Source organism: Parasteatoda tepidariorum, chromosome 7 (genome assembly GCF_043381705.1).
Source record: "Parasteatoda tepidariorum isolate YZ-2023 chromosome 7, CAS_Ptep_4.0, whole genome shotgun sequence".
In the NCBI taxonomy this organism is placed as follows: Eukaryota; Metazoa; Arthropoda; class Arachnida; order Araneae; family Theridiidae; genus Parasteatoda; species Parasteatoda tepidariorum.
The window spans coordinates 5,843,802-5,853,807 of NC_092210.1; the positions used below are offsets into that span (position 1 = coordinate 5,843,802).

The 10,006-nt window shown below is 33.9% G+C and overlaps 1 long non-coding RNA gene across 1 annotated transcript in view; it reads left to right on the forward strand.

The window, feature by feature from the left end:
• LOC139425973 (uncharacterized) overlaps positions 1-8,949 on the forward strand; it is a 35,665-nt gene extending 26,716 nt beyond the window's left edge. Inside the window, exons 2-3 of the long non-coding RNA XR_011637179.1 lie at positions 3,121-3,291; positions 8,394-8,949. This is a non-coding gene — a long non-coding RNA (uncharacterized lncRNA). The remainder of the gene's footprint in view (positions 1-3,120; positions 3,292-8,393) is intronic.
• Positions 8,950-10,006: the final 1,057 nt, after the last annotated feature.

Below are 10,006 nucleotides of genomic sequence, written 5' to 3' on the forward strand. Positions count from 1 at the left end.
TAAAAAAAATCGAAAAATAAATTCGTAAATTAATTACACATCTCAGTGTCTCGGTCATCTGCATGTGAGGGATTCTTTAATGGTCTCTACCTTTTAATCGCCATTTTTTATTTTAGTGTTAAGCTTTAGTTTTCCTTTTTCGCGTTCTATTTTTCAGTTCTTGACAAATTCTAAAACGATATCGCATCACTAATATCTTTTGGAACTTGAACGAATACTTTTTTGGCGCATTTCTTACGGTATATTAACCAAATTAAAACGTATAATTATTTTTCGTAACATAAATATCATTCTAGTTTCTTTGCAAAGTAATAAAATTATAATGTGTTACAGGTTAGTTTTATTCAAGAATTTACCTCAAATAAATAAATAAAAAGAACAGAAACTTATTGTTTTCAAACATCAGTTCGCCTTCAAACTCGCAGCAAATGCGCACTACGTATTATATTATTCAACAGTAAATGCAACGTGTAATTTTAAAGAAACTGTAGTTATACTTTTGTTAACCAACCCATTCATCATCAATGAGTACAAAAAATAAATAAATAAACAACTTGTTATTTGATGAAACTATCGCTAAATTCGATCAAAAGTAGGAACAAAATTGTTTGCGTTATGGTAACACGCATTTCGATATTTCGATGTCAATTTAAACATTAAAAAACATCGGTCGGGGATATCTATGTTTGTTTTTTTATCGCTAACAATTTCGCTTTTGAACAAAGTTATTGGTGAGTTACGCGGCACGCAAATATTTTTCATTCAGTAGGTTAGGCGATCTGTTACCAGTCAGATGGTTGTGGGAGAAACTTATCGCACGGTCGTGTACAAGAAATCACGCAAATCTGTGATTTCAAAAAGACCGTTTCCCCATTTACGTGCTTGTATTTCTAGCTTACAACTCTAATATACCGCCTCCTTTCAATTCGTTTGATTATGTACTATGTAAATTTTATACCGCAAGCTTAAAGCTGTGAAATTTCTACTACAGCTAAGCCTAATATTATGATATCTATTAGAATAAAGAGATGGATTATATATATATAATCAGAATTTTTCCTGGATCCCAAATATATATATATATATATATAAGTATATATATATATANTATTTCTCTCCAAGGTAATCATTGCAAAACCCTTTGTTAAAGGTTGAGATTTAATCAGAGTTTCCAATAATGCATCGGCAACACGACTGTTGTCACAGTATAGTGGACCAATCACTCCATGTCCTCGACTGCCGATCCTCATAGTGCCAAATCCTATGCATGAACCATTTTTAAAAGCAACATACGTAGTATTTCGTTTTTCAAGACAGCTAAGATTCAGGATTGATCCTCTATTATATCCAATCAAGTTACGATCGTAGTTAAAAATGGCTGGAAGATGTAATGTACTAAATGATTCGATATGAAATTCATCTGAGTGGAAAGCATTGCTCAAGTTTAGATTAACTGGATCATCAGTGACGTAGCCTAGTCTCTTATAATTCGATTGCACTAAAGGAAGTGTTGTTAGGTATTTATGCAACATTGGAAATTCGGAATTTACAACTACGGCAGAACCATTATTATCTATTTGTTTCCAAACTGTATTCCAGAGCTATGAAAGAATAGTTAAAAAAATTATTTTAAGGAATGTAATCCGAACCTTCATTAATAAATATAGACACTAGGATGACAAAAGTTATAGAATAGCAATCTGCAAATAATAATAATAATAATAATTATATATATATATATATATATATATATTTCATGCTGAACGCATTTAATTTTAGCGTTATTTTATACTATATTACTGTGATAATTTTTTCTTCTTCATATATTGAAGTTCAAATATTATGTTACCACCTGAGGTGGGGAGAGGGTGTGTGACTTGATTATTTTTGCTGACAAGCGATGAGGAGCGGTATGGGCAATGTATGCATACGACATTAAAACCCTTTTATTTTCTAAGAAAGTACAGCAAAATAAAATGACAAAAAAATTAGATGTGTAAAATTATACTTTTGAAAAAGTTGAATTCGGGGTATAAAAAATTTGAAAAAAAATCTTGTCTTTGTTAAGTCAGTAGTTTCGAAGGCAGAAGAGAAACTCGAAAGATTCTTCAGGATTATTCCTTTCAAATTTCATAAAATGAATAATTTTTTTTTTTTTTTTTTGCTTTATGCAAATCTACAATCTTTATTCGATTTTAATAATAAAATTAGGTTACTGCACTTTATTTCAGTAAAAAACGGAAGAAGGGTAGCTCAAAATTTATGAACAGAATTAGAACAGATTTCAAATTTGGGCTGAGTCACTCTTGAGTGCGATACCTTATTTCCTTTATGTTTTTGATGATGGCTCAGGGGATAGAGGGATCGCCTTCAGATGAGGAGAATGGGGTTAGAATCCCAGCGATGACTGTTTGATACGAATTCCGCATCCGGCTTGCACCGACAACAATGCTGACGCTAAAATATCCTCAGTGGCAGACGGATCATATGTTAGTGTCTCCTTGCCATCAGGCTAAACATGAGAGGTTTTCGTGGTTTTGCCCTTCATGTTGCGCAAATGTGGATAAGTTCAATCAAAAAATCCTCCACGAAGCTAAATTTCTCCAAATACTTGATCCAGGAGTTCCCTTGTCTTGTGGATTAGATTCAAAATTATAATTCTCTTTTATATAAGACTTCGGAGTTTAACATTGGGAGTTGTAAACCCAAAATTTGAGACGATTGTTAAACGACGGTTATAAAAGTTGAACAGCAGTAAGAGCATTTCCCTAAATCATCGTAATAGCGGATGGCTAGTAATTTAAATTCGTCATAAACATACAATTTTTAAATCTTTTATGTCATGACTGTGATTTGAACACATGTCATATTCTCGTAATATGTCAGAATTATTACCAGACAACAAGTTTGAAGTAATAAGGTTCGAGTAGGAAGAATATCGTGTCAGAAATCACAAGTTCGAAAGCCCACTGGAAGAGGGATAACGACGAAAGTGATTCAGAAGGGAAAGTTTAAATCGTTATGCTTCGGAATTTTTATTTTTTTCCCCCAATGCCCACCTGTGTTAACATCCGTCTATTCAGGCACATACAGGGCAAATTTTATTGACCTCTCTTACAGGGGCACCGTATTAGGTGGGCCAACGTCGCTCCCACAGTAAGGACAGATAGTACAGAGAGGAAAAGAACATCGATGCCTTGCCCGGGATAGGAACCCAGAACCTTTCTGATGCAAGGACAGTTCCCTGCCCCCTACACAGGACGGTCGTCGGCTATGCTTTGGAATAAACAGGTGTTTTTCATTTCCTTCACTTTATTTTTAAAATTTATTTCTGACATTTAAAAATAAATTGCATAGTAATTGGGTACTTGCACTCCAAGAAGAAGATGATGACAATACCCACACATGTGACCTATGACTTCAGTCATAGCAAAGTCATTTCAGTCATAGATCGTTCAAAAGCAAAATGGTGTTGAGGTAAGTTTCTCCACGTGAGTTAGAATGTAAATTAACTTGACGTTATTTAAATACAACTCCGTATCACACATGGAATTTGGTGAAATCTAATTCTTTCTACTCTACGTCTTTTATTTAACTTAGATTTATTATGTATGTATTTTATTGTTATAGTGATATATTTTGTTTTGTGTACCTGGCAACTTCGATGCATAATTAGTTTGTTTATGTTCTACATAGCTTCATTCCTGTCTTTCTATAAGAAATATATAGTAAAAGAATTGAAATCTTAAGAAAAAATCTTCGTGAAGGAATAAAAAATGCGTCACCTAAGAGAATTGGTACTTGAAGAGCTTGACTTACTCGAAACAGGATGGAAAGAACAGTTGCTAACGTAAACAAAAGCCACGCTTCAGCTACCAATCAGGAGCGAGATGCCCACATTGCGTCACTTGCAGGTATCCCATTCTAAGTATTGTTACAAAAATTTCTTGCCCTCAATATGCAATTGTTTCTGATTGGATATTAGGTGTATGTTTGTTTATATAAGGTAGGTAGATTCTTAATTTACCTCGCACCAGATCTGCGCAATGAGTTATTGGCGGCGGTCTTGGAAATTGAGGATGATAAGCAATCGCAATCTTGATTTTCTGCAGAGGAGGTGACTCCCCTGCATTGGCATCCAGACGACCTGCGCACGAAGTCGAACAGTTTACGGTAGAACAGTTTAAAGAGATACCCCACATCCTCGGTCTCTATGCGGGCTGATCAAAAGGGTCATCCTCCCGTTTACTGACCGCAGACAGTGAAGCTTTACATTGGTGTCTCTACGATCGATCAATCCACTGCTGGACTATTTATGTAAGACAGATCAAGATTAGATTTGTAAAAAAGAATATGGAGAGTAGAATATGTTTTCCAGAAAATTATTTGATGTTTAATTTAAATTATTTTATTTTCTTGCTTAATATTTTTCAATTATGTTTACTGAGCCGTGGTGGCTCATGGAATTGTGCGTTTATCTTCCAATGAGGTGAAATGGGCTCGAATCCCAGCAATAGCTGATCGATTCGAATTCTGCATCCGGTTCGCACCGACCACAGTGTTGACGTAAAATATCCTCAGTGGTACACGGATCATAGGTCAGAGTTTCCTCTCCATCAGGCTTACCACGGGAAATTTTGTGGTCTTCCTCTCCGTGTAACGCAAATGCGGGTTAGTTCCAACAAAAAGTCCTCCACGATGGACGATGGCAAATTTCTCCTAATACTTTTCAGGATTTGTTTTGTGGATTGGGTTCAAAATTACAAGGCTACGGAGATGAACATTAGTAGACGCAACCTGAAAATTCGGTCGGCTGTTCAACGACTGTTATAAAATATACATTTTATTGTAAATGTATGTTATTGTAAATCTGTGTTATTGTAAACACATGTCATTGTAAACATATGTTATTGTAAATATATGTGTTTGTGTGAATGACCGAAATCAGTGGTTGTTGACTTCCACCGGTGAATGTTGACAATCATAGTAAATGTCCGAAATATATACTAGGTCCATAGTTAAGTGTCACTACTCGGCCTGGCATACCATACATCAATGTTTTTTTAAGGTCAAGCGCTACTGCCCAGTATGCATTTAACTAGTACTCCGAACACTGATGTTTCTCCTAATCTATTTATGGTCAGCAGATATTAAAATATCGATTAAATATACTTACGAATAAATTAATATCAAATCGGATATAACAAATATTTCCGACATTCACCAAAGCAACTATGTGACTGTTGACATTCACCTGTGAAAGACGACATTCTCTTGATTTCGGTCATCGTAGTTCAGTATTTATTTTATTTTTTTCATTCAATAACCGTCATTGATCAGCCGATCCAATTTCTGGGTTTACGACCACTAATGTTCAACTCCGTAGCATTGTAATTTTGGACCAAACCAGAAGACAAGGAAACTCCTGGATCAATACCCCCAGAGTAGGATTTGTTATGGGAACATTGAGGACTTTGTGACTCGACAGATTTAACGTGCATCAGTCACCATTTACTACACGGGGAGTCTTCTGCCATCAGGGATCGATTCCACGATCTCTTGGACATGGGCCCAGTGCCCTACCAACCAGGCCCATTTTGAATTATTAAAATTATAGTTGATCCAGAGTTACAACGCGCAAAACATATAGCAATAATGTATAGATCTATCGGTATTCAAATTTTGCAATTTAGCCAATGTTTTTCTTTCAATCATCAGACTATTTATTTAGACAACAGTGAGGGGACAAAAGCATATCATTCTTTCCAATTAGCTCAAGACAAATCCCAACTTATAGAGCACATAAATGACAATGGCACATTACCACTGGACATAAATATCATTGTCTTGTAAATGTGTTTCTTTCAATTACCATACTATTTATTCACTTGACATTAGGTGGACAAGAGCACATGGAACATGGAGAACTTTGTGACTCGACAGAGTTAACGTGCATCAATTACCATTTACAACACGGGGAGTCATCGGTCAGCAGGGATCGATTCCACGACCTCTTGGACATGGGCTCGGTGCCCTACCTACCAGACTATCCCGGCCCTTGAACATTAGTAGTCGTAAACACAAAAATTGCGTCGGCTATTCAACGACGATTGTAAAATAAAATAAAGCTATTTTTGCTTGGCATTTTCCACCTGACTAATGCAGTATAGCGTGTAGCTTTTAGTAGTGAAATTAATTTACAGATTTTCAAAGTTAGTATAATCCTAAACTAAAGGACAAATAATCACAGGGACTCTTTTTCACAGAGAGACGATCATCTGTTTCTCACGTAGCTACGCATGTATGAAATTATCCGCATATAATTAAACGTGGGAACAAAACAGCGATGATGAGTGTTCCATCTTTTGGAGGAAGCATCTGTCCCATTGTGTCCCAGCAGAAGAGAGGGTCCAACCACGAGTCTCAAGCCTCGGGGCACAAGAAAATCACTCATTCGTTAGTTAACCAGGATGAAAGAGAGGTGTTAACGATTTGACGACAATTATAATCGCGATGACAAGAAAACGCTTTTGCAGCTGGACCTCTTTTGTCGAGATCGTATCATAACAGACTGCTGCCAAAACAGAGAAGAAAAAAGAAAGTAATAATAAAGAAGTCCATTAGCAACTTCTGTTGTCGCCTTCCATTAAAACAAAATATAATGAAAGCCTTCCCTGAGTTTAATGGTCATGGATTTTAAAAGAAAGAAAGTTGCGCAATTAGAGAACGTTTTAACTTTTTGGAAAAAGCAGATTTAATGCGAGTCTGTGGCTTTTTTTACCCCCCCATCCTATGTTGTAAAAACTGTAAAAAAAATTTATGGATGTAAGAAATATTTTTTTTTGAATCAAAGTTCGTTGGCGGTGTTTGGAAGAGATATAAATGAAAAGCCCGCATCGTAATTTTGTCGGTTTTAATAGCTGTTATTATTTTAACTCAATGTTAACATTCATCGGTCAACAACAGAAGAAAAAAAATCAATAAGGACTTTACAGGCGTTGAGCGGAAAAGGAGAAAAATCTTGAAAAACTTTTCATCTAATGATCAGGTTTTAATGCAATAATGTGTTATCTTAACACTTAACATACCAACACTTAATGTATACCTATTTCTACCATAGCCGGTCAAATGACCGGACTAAATGTTTCTTGATTGAATGTATGAATTGTGGATGTTAGGAAGGAAATGAACTAAAAAACCTTTATTATAATTAAACAAAATTGTATATTGTCAATTTTTATGTATTACAAACAAAAAGAATAAGAATTTTTAAGTCGTTGCTCAACGTATTTTTTACATGTACGGGGTGTTTCCAATGTACATTTTCCTCAAGCGTATTTCTTCAAATTATTATTATTTCTATAATTCCTATAATAATTCTTATAACTATAAGAATATATAGGAAATATAATTCTTATAATTAATATTATTTCTTCTAAGAACTTGTGCTATCTTGATTGTTTCCGGGTAAAAACTAACAGTTAGTTAGAAATGAAGTAAAGCTATCAAAATAAAATATAAGCTACTTACTGAGACATTTAGTTTTTGTCACTTTTTCTTACACAAAAATGCCAATCTGAAATTTTAGGTACTTTCTTGAAATTCGAATTCACAGTTATTCTGAATGAAGTAACTACGTAACAGTCTTTGCAGAAATGTGCAACTCATCTAATGCAATACGTTGAACACGCATTACATGGTAATTTCTGATCCGATTACCTTATAATGCAATAAATTGTTCTCTCGGTCAAATGACCGGTTGTGGTAGAAATAGGTATACGACAAGTATTATCCCAAACACACAAAATACAAAAAAATAGAATAATAGAATATGAACTGTATATAATTGTTAGAAAAAGTCATGAAATCAAATGTGCAAAAACGATAAGATGATAAGCGCATTTTAGATGCAAAAGTTCTTAAACGGTCATTTGACCGGTAATGGTATGTTTAGAGTTAAAAAGACGCTATACCGAAGGAGAAACTTTTTATTGCAAATTCTGTTTCACCTACATATTTATTTTCATATTAAAGTTCAGAGAAAATATCTCTTTTTTTAAAAGTAATTTATGCTTAGAGAAGTTTTAAATATCTTTCAAACTGGTTTTTACCAGTTTTAATACGAATATGATTTTTTTTAAATCTTATAACTAACAAAAGAAAAAATAAACTATTTGAAATTACCTAACCTTCAAAATTTAATTGCCTTATGTATTTTTGAATAAATCCATAGACATGTAAATGGAGTACAGGCATATATGGAAGTACAGGCATACATACGTATTTGCAAATTTTATTGTTCACATAGTAAATTGACAAAAGCATAACAGAGATCATTGTAACATATTAACCTTTTTGCATTATCTCACTCATTTTGCTTCATTAAATTCCAGGTCCCGCAGTGGACTGATCGTCAAGACACGGTTCCCAGAAGAACACCAAAGTTAAGCATCACTGGCTGCGGTCAGTGTGCGGATGCGTGACCACTTTGATCAGTCTGCAAAGGGATCGAGGGCGTGCAGTACCTCGTAAACTGTTCTATCGCAAAGTGCTCGACTTCACGCGCAGGTCATTGGGCTACCTGAGCAGAAGAGCCATCCTTTCTTCAGAGGATCAAAATTATGGCATGTCTTCGGATCATCCTCAGGGATGTTTCCCAGATTGTCGCCAATGGCCCATTGCGCAGCTCTAGTGTGACGTAAACCAACTACAGCATATTAAATTCTAGTTTATTTTTAGGATTATAACGCCTGGTGCAAAAGAGATGTATGCCATGTACAAAAAAGACAAGAGCATAGCAGAAGCAAAGGCAGCAAAAGGCAAAACATTGAGTCTATTTATCCAGTCCTATTTACACCTATCACAATCATTTTGCATGGTTAAATTATACTTAATCTGGAGATATAATATCCACAAATTATAGCAGTAACATACAGCAGCCGCGGAGAAATATAGGTAAGTAAATTTTACAATTTTGTAAAGATGTTTCTTTCAGTTATTTGAATAGTTATTTTCATAAGAGTAAGTAGGCAAAAGCTTAAGAGGACGCCATACCACGAAAGAAAATTTTCATCACAAATTCTCTTTATCCTTCATTACTCATTTTAAATTTTAAAGAAAGAAAAAGTAGGCTCAAGCAAACCTAGATAAAGTCATGAAGTATGAATTGCTGAAAAAAAATACTTCAAAATTTTAAAACGCAAACAAATTATTAGAAAAGAAACTTCTCCTTTGCGTAATCCTAAATTATCATCTCATAAATTTATTTTCATTTTGAAATTAAAAATTTTTCAAAAATAAGTATTAACAATAATTTTTCAAATATAAATAATAATAATAATTTATCAAAAATAAATAAAAATATCAATAGTTTCAATAAAATAAATAAATAAATAAAAACTAACTTATCTTGCTACAAAGCTTTTTTTATTTTAGCTCTTATTTATATACAACAGTTATTTTCCTGTACTGCTATTTTTTCGCTTTTAATTCAAGAGCTGAAAACTAAGAGAGCTTTTTTATTTTATTATTATTATAATGTAATTCTGCACTACATTTTAAGATTGAGTAATTTAGAAAGGCGGTCCAATCTTATTTACCGTTTTACAATTATGATTTTCGTGTAAATAACATTAATATACTGCTATAAATTACAGTTAAAGAGATCTGTCAAATGATTTAGTACTTAACGATTAGCTTCATGCACAACGAGATGCAAGCAAGAATAATATTTAATATATCCGTCTGTTCGGTAGGCGGAAATATTAAATTATGTTTGAGAACTCATCAAATTTGTTACTAGAAAAATTCCTTCTGTTCCTCAATAGATCTAAATATTTATAATACTAATAGGTAATAATATTTGGACACGGGAAATGGAGGCACAAGTGTGATCAAACAGAATTCCTTTTAGTACATGCATGTTAAGTGACTAATTTTAACTTTAGTAGAAAAACTGTTCTGTTTTCAGCCAAGAAACAACAATTATTACGAAGCAATCATCGGG